Genomic DNA, 13274 nt, shown 5'->3' with positions numbered 1-13274 from the left:
CGGAAGTGTTGGAAGAGTGTGTATAGTTGTGCCTGTGAACTCAGCACAAGGAAGCAGTCATATTTTTTGCAGAAAGGTAAAAAAAAAAAAGAAGCATAATTATTTTGAGATTTATTTTATTAATAGCTTTTGTAACATACAAATGTGTTATCAGAGGAATCAATAAGACAATGTGGCAAGCACCTAGCACAGGCTCTGACACATAGAATACTCAATATTTAGTAATTCATTCACTTACTCATTCACAAGGGACTGGGTACTGTCCTGCTAAATGGGAATCTGAAACCTGAATTAATTTGTCACTTATAATTTTTAGGGAAAAAAAAAGAAAATGTTAATGGTTAGACCTCAAATGTAGTTTTACAAAGACCCAGAAGCTTCTATGTATTTTTCAAGCCCATCTTTGATAAAAGTCAAAAACCTAATGTTAAAATTTTGATTCTGTGAAGACACTTCTACACAGAGGTAAAGTATTACAGAACAGACATGGAGGTTTCTAAAACTTGGACTTGACCCAGTACTAGAACTGAGAGAGTCTCTTCTGGAGGAACAGAAGTTTAGCATAAAGCCACAGAAGAGAGTTCTCAAGATTGATATCCATGGCCTTTTTCTGCAGTTCAGGTACTTTGGGGCTTGTTGATTAAAGTATCAATTTGCTTTAGGTAACAAAAATGGACTGTGATTTGTAGCCCTCCTCCTGACCAGAAATATCTTTCCCACCTAGTTATGAGTCACCTGAAACCTGAAATTCTACTCTAAGAGATTTATTACATTGGGATAGAAATGTTCTTCAAGCATCCTTTGTGATGCTTCTATTATCATGCTTCTTATACATGGTTCATTTGTCTTTCTTTAATAGATGTGAGCATGTTTGGCTTCTTATTCCATAACCCCAGAACCCAGCACAGTGCCAAGCATATAAAAAGGACTCAAATGTTTATATAGCAAATGAATAAATATACAATTTCCAAGGGTGCAACTCTTCACCAAATGGTAAGATCCACCCATAGCTTGCCTGGACAATATGAATGTTATTTAGACTAACACATCCTTGTCCTCATGGACAGCTATGAACACACTTGCCAATAGTACCAAACTCCCTTCCGGAAGGAGCATTAGATCTGTTCAGGCACTCAAACAAATTTGTCATTAAAGCGCTAGAGTCTGACAATACAAAGCACGGAAAATACTACCTTTTCCTGGAGAAGTTCAGGGCAGGTATTATCAATCAACTACTCATACTATAAAACAATCATCCCACGACTCACCCTGCACTTTCAGAGGCCCCAAGAAGTTTAGCTACCAAATATAGCTCTGACCACTAAATCAATTCACCTGTGAAATGAAATAGTTTGTTCAGATGGTCTTTGTCTTAGGCAAGATTAATAAAGAAAAGGCCAAAGAATCTAAAACATATCATCCATCTCCTTGTTTAGTGAAAATTAGGGCATCTAATTATAAGGGAATTTTTTATTCTAGATCCTAAAACCAACTTAAAACAATTCATCAATCAATTAAATTCAACAAAAAATAAATTTTGAGTGCCTACTAAATGCCACAGAATTAAAACAACTAAGAGTCTCCATTTTTAAACAACCTACTAGCACAAAAGAGTTATTTTCCACTGTTGTGAGTAACAATTCAGGAAAACAAAACTTTGAGAACTCCTGGTCTCATATGGAAAATAAAACAAATCCACAAAAAAGAATTAAATGAGGGAAAAATGTAATAAGTATTAAAAGAGAAGTGTCGGGCTTCCCTGGTGGCGCAGTGCTTGAGAGTCCGCCTGCCGATGCAGGAGACGCGGGTTCGTGCCCCGTTTCGGGAAGATCCCACATGCCGCGGAGCGGCTGGGCCCGTGAGCCATGGCCACTGAGCCTGCGCGTCCGGAGCCTGTGCTCCACAAATGGGAGAGGCCACAACAGTGAGAGGCCCGCATAACGCAAGAAAAAAAAAAAAAAGAGAAGTGTCAACCAAATAGTGCATAAATAATATCTCTTCTCAATACTTCTTTACATTTTTTAAAAGACATTTAAGGAGAGAAGTAAGAATTATTATTTTTATTAAAAAGAAGATACACATGCAAACGGTAAAGGCTTAAAACAAAACATAGCCCTGGTGGTCCCACTCCCTAGTCTTACACCACAGGGCAACAACTTCCAATTCTTCGGGCTACATTGTAATACTGACCTCCCTGTTTCTAAATAATAACATTAAACTGTGTCTGCTTTACCAGTGTTAGGCAACAACTATTAATTCTCTTCTTGGTAAATGAGGATTGAGCTCTTTGCTCCACTACCCCATTTTCCTTTCCAAATTTTCCCAGCATAGTTATTTCACAACATTTTAAGTTGATCATCAGTGTTCACTGCTAAGCAATATTAGATGTATTATGATTATATTACACTTCATTTCTTGGGCAATTTTGTGTTTTTCTTAACTACAAAATTGTCTTGTTTTTCACTTACTTCAATGTCTCTATCTCTAATCCTTCCCACATATTCAAATTTATCTGCAAAAATGCCTCAATTTTGTTTTCCACATAGTTCTCTGTGTAGTTCATTTGGTCTTTCATACAAGATTGTGGACCCATTCTAGTCTTCTCTCCCACCCTCTACCCAAGTAGTATTTTTCTGTCTCCTGGACTCTATCTTCCCGTTCCAGTCAGCTGTGGTTACTCTCAAAAACTGCTGCATAAGTGTCCCAGGACTTTCTTTTGTCTATTTCTATGATGTTTCCAGTGTATCCTGGATCTCATGTCTTCTTTTTGAGTCTATGACCTCATATTGGTGGAGAATATCCTCGGTGGCTGAGACAGGGTGACTCAGAGGCACAGTCTCAGTCCTGGCATGTCTGTCACTATCTTCATTCTACCATCACACATAATTGATGGTTTGCTTCCACACAGGATTCAAGGCTGGAAATCATTATTTCCACAGAATTTTGGAGGCATTCTCCCATTGTCTTTAGCTCCCAGTGAGTAGTTAAGATGCCAAATGCGACTCTAATCCTGAACACTCCTTTTCACTGCAAAACTCCACAAAACCCTTGTTCAAAACCACTATTTCTACTTCTTCACTCTCTCTCCTCAACTCATTTCAGCTGGGCTTCCTCTGTCATCACTCCACTAAACCAGGCCCTGTAATGATCAGAAAGGCCCTTCCCTGGCCATCTGCCATAATCAATTCACGGTCCTCGTCTCAGTGGCATGTGACTGGCTGAATGCCCTGCCTCCTTCAAACACTCTCTTCCCTGGGGTTTTATAGCGAAACTGCCCTTTACTGACCACCTTACCATCACTGCCACCCCCACCCCGACTTCTAATTATTGAATTACAGGGGGGTTTGCCCCTCAGCCTCCTTTTCTCTCGTCTGTCTCCTCAGATGGTCAATCTCAGTTCCATGGCTGATAAACAACCTCCATATGTTGATGTCTCTGACTTCTCTCATGAGCTGCAAACGCATATATCCAACTGCCTGCTCAACACCTTCGCTGGTGAGTCTAAGGAACATCTCAAATTTAACATGTCTAAAGCAGAACTCATGATTTTCTGCCCCACATCTGCTCCCTCTGACAGGCTTCACCATCTAGGTGAATGGCAAATCCATCCACCAAAACCTAGGAATCAGGCCCAAACCTACATGTCAACTCGGATTCTCCTCTTTACCTTGCACTCCGCATCTAGTAAATTAGTAATTCTTGATTGGGCTATTCACAAACTGTATCCTAAACCTCACGTCGAAGCTACCATCCTTCAACTCGATACTCCCACAGCCTCCTCTATTTCTTGGGCTCTCTTGCCCTCTAGCTTCAGGGTTGGTCAATGGCAAGCACTGGCAGAAGACTGGAGGGCAGCCCCCTGGAGGGCCTCAGCTTCCGGCAGTGGAAACTCTGCATCCTCACATTGTCCGTCCAGGCCTAGGGGTAACAACGGTTTCTAACTGTTGCTAATCTTTGGGTTTCCTTGGCATCCTGTTTGACTTCCCAGCTCTTCCAGCAGCAGTGCAACGATCTTCCCATGTTAAATTCCCTGTATTTGAAAGTCCTGGACTTCTTTCCATTTTCCAAGCTGGATTTCAACTAAAACCAGTTCTATTCACTTATTATTGGCTTTCCCAAACTGAAATCTAAATGAAATCATGTAACCTACATGAAATCATGTAACCTACATGAAAGCAGGAAATTTGGTGCCCAGAACAGAGCCCAGCCTATTTTGGGTACTCAATAAATATATTTTAAATGAAGAAAATGTTGAAGCATTTATCCATAGCAACAAGTCCTTTGGATTATATACAGTTAAAATATAGTAACTATGATAAAACTTAGAGTTTTACTAGGCTCATAAGAAATGTTTAGTTTTATAGAGCACCCAGAGTAACTAGAATCATCCAAACCAAAATAAAAAATCAAATTAAAAATAAATAAATAGAGCTTCCCTGGTGGCACAGTGGTTGAGAGCCCGCCTGCCGATGCAGGGGACAGGGGTTCGTGCCCCAGTCCGGGAAGATCCCACATGCCGTGGAGCGGCTGGGCCCATGAGCCCAGCCGCTGAGCCTGCGCGTCCGGAGCCTGTGCGTCTGGAGCCTGTGCTCCGTAACGGGAGGGGCCACAACAGTGAGAGGCCCGCATACCGCAAAAATAAATAAATAAATAAATAAATAAACAAACAAACAAATAAAAACAGGCAAAGGGCTCAAATGACCTGAAAATAAAGAAATTACTTTCTGAAGGTCATTTCATTCCATTAATTTGGGTACCAGCTTCAAGTTATTTTTTAAAGTTTATTTTATCTATAAAATACATGTTTTCATTAAATGTATCATTACTTTTATGACCCTTGTAATCAATCTTTTTCCCCTTCTAAACATGATAAGCAAATAAAACAGACACAAACATTTATACTGATGAACTTTCAAAAATACGTGGGTGATGGCTTACGGGAAAAGGAATTAAAGATAGCTTTATGATAAAATCTACCTTCAGGGCAGAACTCAAATGACTAAGGATTCTGAGAGCATTTCACAGCTCAGAAAATACTCAGTCCAAAGTAAAATGGACCCTGAGCAGGGCTGTATAAAATAAGAACAGATGAGTAATTAAGGCCTACTTTAAGACACTAAACTCCTTTCAAAAAGAAAATTGTGATCAGGGAGCTTTTCTTTCTCGCTAAGTATAGGGATTTTTTAAAGCAGTAAAACAGAGATTGCAATTTGAAGGCTAGCTTGTTGCACCTGCCTCATAGGCCGGTTTTGTCTGTCAACACAAAAAGTTTTTTATTTCACTTTGTTCGATTTTTAAATTTGAACTTGACGCCAACATTTACAAATCAGGTAATTTCACATAAACATCTGGAATTCTGATCTCTCTCCAAAATTTCCCCAGCGCCATCATGGGCTCTGATTGAGCGGTCGATGCCCCTTAGCCAGGCACAGGCTCTCTGGATAGCCCATCACTTCCTCCCGGGCCCGATATTCACCTACCTTCACTAATTTAAGTCTCCTGTTTGGTTCACTAAGGGTTGGTATTTGCACACACTGCAGGAAAAGATCTCATTTCACTTCCTGCTAATGTGAAATGTCTTACATTTTCAAATCAGGATTACTTCCATTTTTACTTTACAGTAAGGCAGGTCCTAAGATGGAATCCTTGGGTCAGGGACTAATGGTTGGTGTTTACAAACTCAGATTGAGGAGTCAGGTGAATAAAGGACCTTTTTAGTTTTACCTCTTTCCCCAAACATAAGGCCTCCTCTGGCCACCTTGGCATGTGTGTAGGGGACCATGGCTGCAGCTCCATGTCTCAGGCAGCAATGAAACCCTTACTCTACACCACCAAGATGTATTCCCTGGATTCTTGGGGTCTTAGCTTTCTGTCTGCTCTAAGGAAGCACATCAGTCTCTGCAGGGCACTACCCAATTAGCTTCTAGAAAAAGACTCTTCTATCAGTGGTATGGATTTTATCCAATTTTCAAAGCAAATATTGAAAATATTAAGTGCTTCTAACACTCTTTATCACCCACTAACTGCCTTTTTTTTAAAAAAAAGACCATATCATTTTTCTCATATTCAGAAATTTCCTTTTCTGCTGGGAAACATTCACTGATTCCAGTATTCATTAGGACAAATCCTTGACATCTGAAACAAACGTTCTTCAGAGCTGAAAACTAATTCTCATAACAGCCCCATTTATTTTTGCATTAATTGGTAGGTAGTTGACTTTAAAAATTGGTTTTAACACTACATAGAAATTGAATTTTTTAATGGCTTAATGACATTAAAGCATATAATTCACACCCTCACAAAAGCTTTTGCCTCTTGTGGTCCCATTTTTACCTCCCTTGATTCTACAGTTTTATAATGATAAGCATTATAAAAATGCCCAGACTGCTGAAGAGACACTTCTGGAATCCATATTTGGGTATATGAAGGAAAAGATGCTGCCAATTAAAAATGCAATAGAGCCCACTATTGTTAATTTATGGCTGTGAAAGACATAACTTTTTCTCATTTTGGTTATTTGATTTGGATAAAAACCCAGTTGCTATGTGAAATAACTTGATTTTCCCCATTGATGTGCAATTCTTCTAACACCATCATTTGGCACCCTGACTGATGATTGGATAAATTCGTTCGACTTTTATCATGAATCACTTAAATTACTCCTTTGCATAGAGGTTGAAATTGGCTTTGGAGCAGCCATTGGAGAATTTTTTAAACACTGTTCTGTCTTGCTTTTCATGATATTATCTCGCTTTCTGCACTGGATGTTTTTCTCTCTCTCAAGGTTGTTACTATTAATTGGCCTCCCCCATTCACATTACTAGAATGCAACAAAACACACCTTCCAAACTGAAGAGGCTGAGGTTAGGGAACAGGGACAGGATAGAAATGGAACTCTCCCATCTTCTTTCCCTGCAAACCTGTGCTATGATATCTCCATCCCTATGAAACCACCTCCCTCCAGGACCCCGACCATCCCATCTTCTAGGTTTTGGTTCAACAGGCAGGATCAAAAATCAAATGGACTTTTTATAAAATTGTAGCTCCAACAACACCCAAAGCCTACAAATCCATACGCTATGCACCAAAGGAAAACCTGACAATCTGTTTCTAATTTTCCACAAGGAGGCTGGGTCACAGTGTTGGACCAGAAGGAGTACAGGGCAAGTTCCATTGTCAGAAAGATCTAGAAAACTGCAGGGCCAGATGCTCAATAGATATATAGCTAGGGCAGAGATCTCTTTCCTCTGGAAACCTGTCTGCCAGAAAGTCCTCACTGGTAGTCACTTCTTTGGTTAAACGACAGAAGCACATGCATTATCTCCAGGAGACTGCTACAAAACAATCATATATTACCTGGATGGGTAAGAAGAATGGCATCCTATTAACTGTGTATGAATGGACTGGATGTTAAAGAGCTGTGCTGTCCAATACTGAGGCCACTAGGCACATATGGCTCTTATGTACTTAAAATGTGGCTGGTCCAAACTGAGATGTGCTATAAGTGTAAAAAACACACCAGATTTCAAAGACTTAGTATGAAAAAAAAAGAGTGAAAAATATCTCATTAATAATATTTATTCTGATTACATATAGAAACGATACTTTGGATATGTGTATGATAAGATACATTATTAAAATTCCTTTCACCTATTTCTGTTCACTCTTTTATTTTGGCGGTACGCGGGCCTCTCACTGTTGTGGCCTCTCCCGTTGCGGAGCATAGGCTCCGGACGCGCAAGCTCAGCGGCCACGGCTCACAGGCCCAGCCGCTCCACGGCATGTGGGATCCTCCCGGACCAGGTCACGAACCCGTGTCCCCTGCATCGGCAGGCGGACTCTCAACCGCTGCGCCACCAGAGAAGCCCTCTTTTCACTCTTTTAATGTGAATTTTTAGTATAAAAATTTTAATTACATCATGCAGCACATTTCTATTAGACAGTGCTATAATAGAATACGAGTGAACTTTTGCCTTATTGTGATGGTTAATTTTATGTGTGAACTTGACTGGGCTAAGGGAGGCCCAGAGAGCTGGTAAAACATTATTTCTGGATGTGTCTGTGAGGGTGTTCCTGGAAGAGATTAGTATTTGATGCAGTAGACTGAGTAAAGGAGACCTGCCCTCACCAAGGTAGGTGAGCATCATCCTATCCACTGGGGGCCCAAACAGAGCAAAAAAAGGTGAAGGAAGGGTGAATTCTCTCTTCTTGAGCTGGGACGTCTCTTTTCCTTCCCTTTTACATCACAGCTCCTGGTTTTCAGGCTTTCAGCCTTGAACTGAATTACACCACTCGTTTCCTGGTCCTCCAGCTTGCAGATGGCAGACTGTGGGACATCTCAGCCTCCCTAATTTCATAAGCCAGTTCTTATAATATATTTCCTCTATATCTATATCCATAGCTACATCTATATCATCTATCAAGTTGGTTCTATTTCTCTGGAGAACTCTGAATAATACACTTATACTATATGGAATCTGAGCCTGAGAAAAATAGTATATAAGAGGGGAACAGTGAAGAGGTGAGCTTGAGATGGCATCCTGGAAGCAAGAAAATGTGAGGTCCAGGGGCCAAGGGCAGTCTGGCTGTGCCCTCTAAGTGGTAGAGATCCCTGTGCAAGCAGAGCACAGAGGTAAGGGAAGGAGGACTTACAGGAACTAAACAATGAATTTGCTGGCTTCATCATTTTGTCTAAGACTGGGCCTTAGGATGTGAGAGTAGGCACCAACTAGATATTCCAACGTGGTAAAATTAGAATACATGTGGTCACTAAAAGCTCTACTTAAATGGGGTAATATATGCTTAAATGGGGTTAAATGCCTGCTGTTTCTATAATTTTTATATGATTTGGCTTAGCCCATATTAGTTTCAGTCAGGATAAACTGTGAACACAAACTACGCTAAAATCTCAAGGATTTTAAATCTTAAGATTTTCAATCTTAAAATAGCAAATGTTTATTTCTTCCTCAGGTCTACCTGTCCATCATGGCACATGTAGCCCTGCTCCATCACATCTTTACTCCTTCTGCCTGGGATTTTGCCAACCAAGCATCACGGCAGATGGGGGATAGGCATGGAGAACCATAGGCTGGCTCTTAAATCTTCTGCTCAGAAGTGCCACATGGCACCTCTACTGACATTTCCTTGGCCAAATCAAGTCAAATGACCCTAGGGCAATAGGGTAGGAACATAAAATCCTCCTGTAGAAAGAGTTCTGAGGGATAGAAATGGGACCACTTAACAAGGAGTAATACCACTGTGCACAGTACTTAAGCAGTGGGGTCTCATGGAAAAATTGCTGTCCCAAAACGCTTGAACATGCCCCTCTGTAGCAGACGTTTTGTTGCCTTACTAACATGGTGCATTCTCTCAGAGCTGCATCCTCTCCGACATTCATATCCTCCACATCCCTTTCAGATGACTGGACCAGGGATGAGGCCAGAAGCAGAGCTCAGAATTCTTGAATTCCAGTGTAGAGTTCAGGTGGAAGTGGCCATTTTTATCCACATACACCACAGACGAAAAGCTGGCAGGTAAAGCATATGTAGAAAGAGATGCAGATATGAGACCATGAGAGAAACAGAGGGAGAAATAAGATGTGGCCACCCTGGTCCATGAGGGTGTCCACCCACCAGCTCCAGCTCCAGATTCTTAAAGCCTCTCTGTGCCTCGTGACTGAGAGATGCCTCTTACCATACACTTTCTATGGCCACTTCATTCAAGCTACTTTCTCTTTGGGCAGATTACAGCAATACAGCATGGCGGTTACATCCGGACTTTTGAGGCAAACTGAGTTAAAAGCATGACTCTGCACAGTTATGTGCAAATTCGGGCAAACCACTTTGTCTTGGGCCTCCTCTATAAAATAGGGATAAGATCCATTTGTAATCTGAATGCCATGAGGATTCAATGAGTCAGTATATATCAAAGCAATGATATAAAAATGTCAGTCCTTATTACTATATTATTATTACAACCAAATAATTTGAAAGACTTTTTCTGAGCTGCAGTTTCATGATTCTCGGCAGCTACTGCACACAATATCTCTTTCAGGAAAGTTAATGTTGATAGAGTTAATCTGAGGTCTGCAAGTGATTAGGTGATGAGGTGCTCCCTTTTCCCCAAATTGACTACTATACATGATCCAGATACACCAAATACTTAATCACCCCAAATGTTCTCAGCAATGATACATCTGGACAAAGGAAGAGGGGGGAATTATACCCACAAAGCTTGGCCAAAGTGTTCACAGGTTCAGCTGGCAGCTGAAAGAGGATTTAGATAAGCATTCCAAACACACAGAAGCATCCTTATTTATTAGCATTCTTCCAAATTAGCACTCTTGAGATTTGTCAATCATACATAAGAATTCTTTGTTTTTTCTGCCTTTTAAGAATGTCCCCAGGTTAAATTTATTCCAGGCATCCGTATGCTCAAAACATATGGAAAAGAGAAAAAAAAAGGAACATTTTTCCAAGGATTCTTTTTTATTTTATTTCTAAAAGAAATATTTTCTTGTTATAGGATATTTTTCAATGTTTTCTCCTCTTGACTGAAATTTAAGAATTAATTTGTGAAATTCTTTTATCTGACTGATTTTAGTGGTGGAAAAGGTTGATTTTTACTATTGATTATGAAGAATAAAAACCCAATAATCCCATCTTGCACATATGAACTTAAAATATTAAGTCTCTGTCCTTGAAAAACTTGGATTCTAAGTGAAAAAAATAGGACAAGTCAAGAACAGTTGTTTTAAATAAGAATAACTAACCATAGCTAATGCTACAGAGAAATTTCCCCCTAAGACCTTTACCCCTTCAATTTGCCTTTCTCCCCCTCCCAATTAATGCTTTCAGAAATCTTTTTTCCTTCCTTCCTTTCCCTTTCCAGAGTCTCAGAGATCTCTTCCTGGCCCAACCCTGTATGTGTTATAGAAATGAAATCTGCCAAACTTTCTCCAAGGAGAAGGTCTAGAACCCTTAGCCAAGAGAAATATTTTGGCAAAAGATGTGCCAGGTAGTTACTTGGATACAAGAAGAGCCTTCTGGATACCTGCCCATCTCTCCAAACCTGTAATCATCCAATCTGCCTCCAGCTGATGCTAACTCTATGAACACAAATACTCTGACAGGCAGTCACAGGTCCACTGGGTCATACTCGTAAGGATGCCCGATTATGGGCATAATCACATTGTTAGAAGATGACGTGAGCGTTTATGAATCTGGATTGAGTAGTGTTTTAAAGTCAAAGACATAACACAATCACAAGAGTTACTGTACATAATTATTTTAAGAAACAATGGAATTTAAGCCTGTTTAAAGAAAGTGGGAGGAATTCTACTATCACTACTGAAAAACTTTATTCTAGGCAAGGTATAAAACACCTGATTTCTGCTTTCACGTAAATCTCAAGAAGTACATACAATGTTCATGATGGGAGATGCTCATTCTGCTCTCAGGTAACTTGGGACTTAAATTTGAGCATTACTGCTGTCCAATTGTATCCTCCAAATGCATTCATTTATTCACTTGTCCAATAATTTCTTCAACATTCAAATGTCTTAAAATGAAAAGCAGAAATGAAGGCAGAATTTGAGGAGTTTTCACAAGTGGATAATTTAGGCTGAAAAATACGTTCATACAAAAACAGTCAAATGAACTTTTATACAGCTGAGCCAGTGCACATTACAGGTCACCTGTAGTGAGAACACTTCCCAAATAATGGACATTTGTGGCGAGTATTCTTTTCTTTTTATGTAGAGATGGAACCAAATAGTCTCAAATCCATTTATGGGGCCAAATCTCATGGTAATATATGGTTAAGATATGTAATCCAAATGCTTCTGAATATAATCCTATGTTATTGGTGTGATAAAGACTTGAATGATCCTAGAGTTATTTCCATAATTCTTTCCTTTGTCAAAAACACCTTAAATATAAGGAAGTCAATCAAAGAGGATACTGTAAGCAAAAATTTTGGGTGCTACACAATGAACAGAAAAGAGCAGTGAGTCCAAAAGAACGAACATAGAATAAGCAACAGAATAGCTTGGTTAGTCAAGGGATACACTGAAACTCACATTTTTCAGAAATTCACCATGTTCTGATTTGACATCCAAGAACAGCAAGAGGACCAGTACTGGTCTAGTTGAAAAGGCATAATGAAGCCCTAACACAATCCTGGATCACTGAGGCTCACTAAAGACCTCTCTCTAACACACAGACACACACACACACATGAAAGTTCCGCAGGGGAAACAGATAAACATACACACACATACATAATATGTCTATCTGAAAAGAAATCATATTCTCTCCTTCCTTTTTTTCTTACTGCACACCCTTAATAGTATCACTTGCTTAGTTCCCAAGAAACCTTTCATAGATTTTGTAAACGAAGGTCATATCACAGGAAGACTGGTATAATAACTCTTAAGTCTGAAAAGGGCAGAATTCTAGGCCATTTTCCCACAGGACTGCTGTTTCTTAGGTAGTGCTTCTTGGTTATGCAATTAAACTAGAAGGCAGAAAAGCACCCCACGCAGCACTTAGTCTTGCCCTCCTCCTGTATCCAAGTAAGCCTGGATATGCCAAGTTTCTGAGCAACTGATTCAGAACCAATTTGTGGCAAACAAATGCTCTCCCGCTACTTAGAGTGGAAAGATCTCTCCATGCACTTTTGTCTAGACAGTCTCAACTACAGGAATATAGTGTGTTTGCTGGCCCTCCAGTGATTTATTAAATGCCAAATCCATACAGCACAGGCACTAAAGCTTAAGGAATGGAAAAATAGCTTACCCAGTGGACTTGTAATGACTTACTAAGGTTATGTTGGCAGCAAGACTTATACAATATCAATAAATAATAGCAATCTATCAAAAAACTTTGGTTGAAATAGTAATGTTTAGAAATATCCCATTTAAGGTGGGTGAAATGCACCCACTGGGGATTAGTAGCATGGAAAATATTCCCACGCAGTGATGTAAAAGTGTCTCAGGCCCACTACAGCAATTCTGCTTGGAATGTCAGTTGCCTTCAAAAAATACAACGTAAAACTAAACCCTCAACTAAAACTGCTTCAAAAATGAAAGGCGCAGGGGCTTCCCTGGTGGCGCAGTGCTTGAGAGTCCGCCTGCCGATGCAGGAGACGCGGGTTCGTGCCCCGTTTCGGGAGGATCCCACATGCCGCGGAGCGGCTGGGCCCGTGAGCCATGGCCGCTGAGCCTGCGCGTCCGGAGCCTGTGCTCCGCAAATGGGAGAGGCCACAACAGTGAG

Source organism: Lipotes vexillifer, unplaced genomic scaffold (assembly GCF_000442215.2).
Source record: "Lipotes vexillifer unplaced genomic scaffold, Lipotes_vexillifer_v1.1 scaffold732, whole genome shotgun sequence".
Taxonomy (NCBI): Eukaryota; Metazoa; Chordata; class Mammalia; order Artiodactyla; family Lipotidae; genus Lipotes; species Lipotes vexillifer.
The sequence above is the reverse complement of the archived record's forward strand: the minus strand, read 5'-3'. Positions refer to the sequence as shown.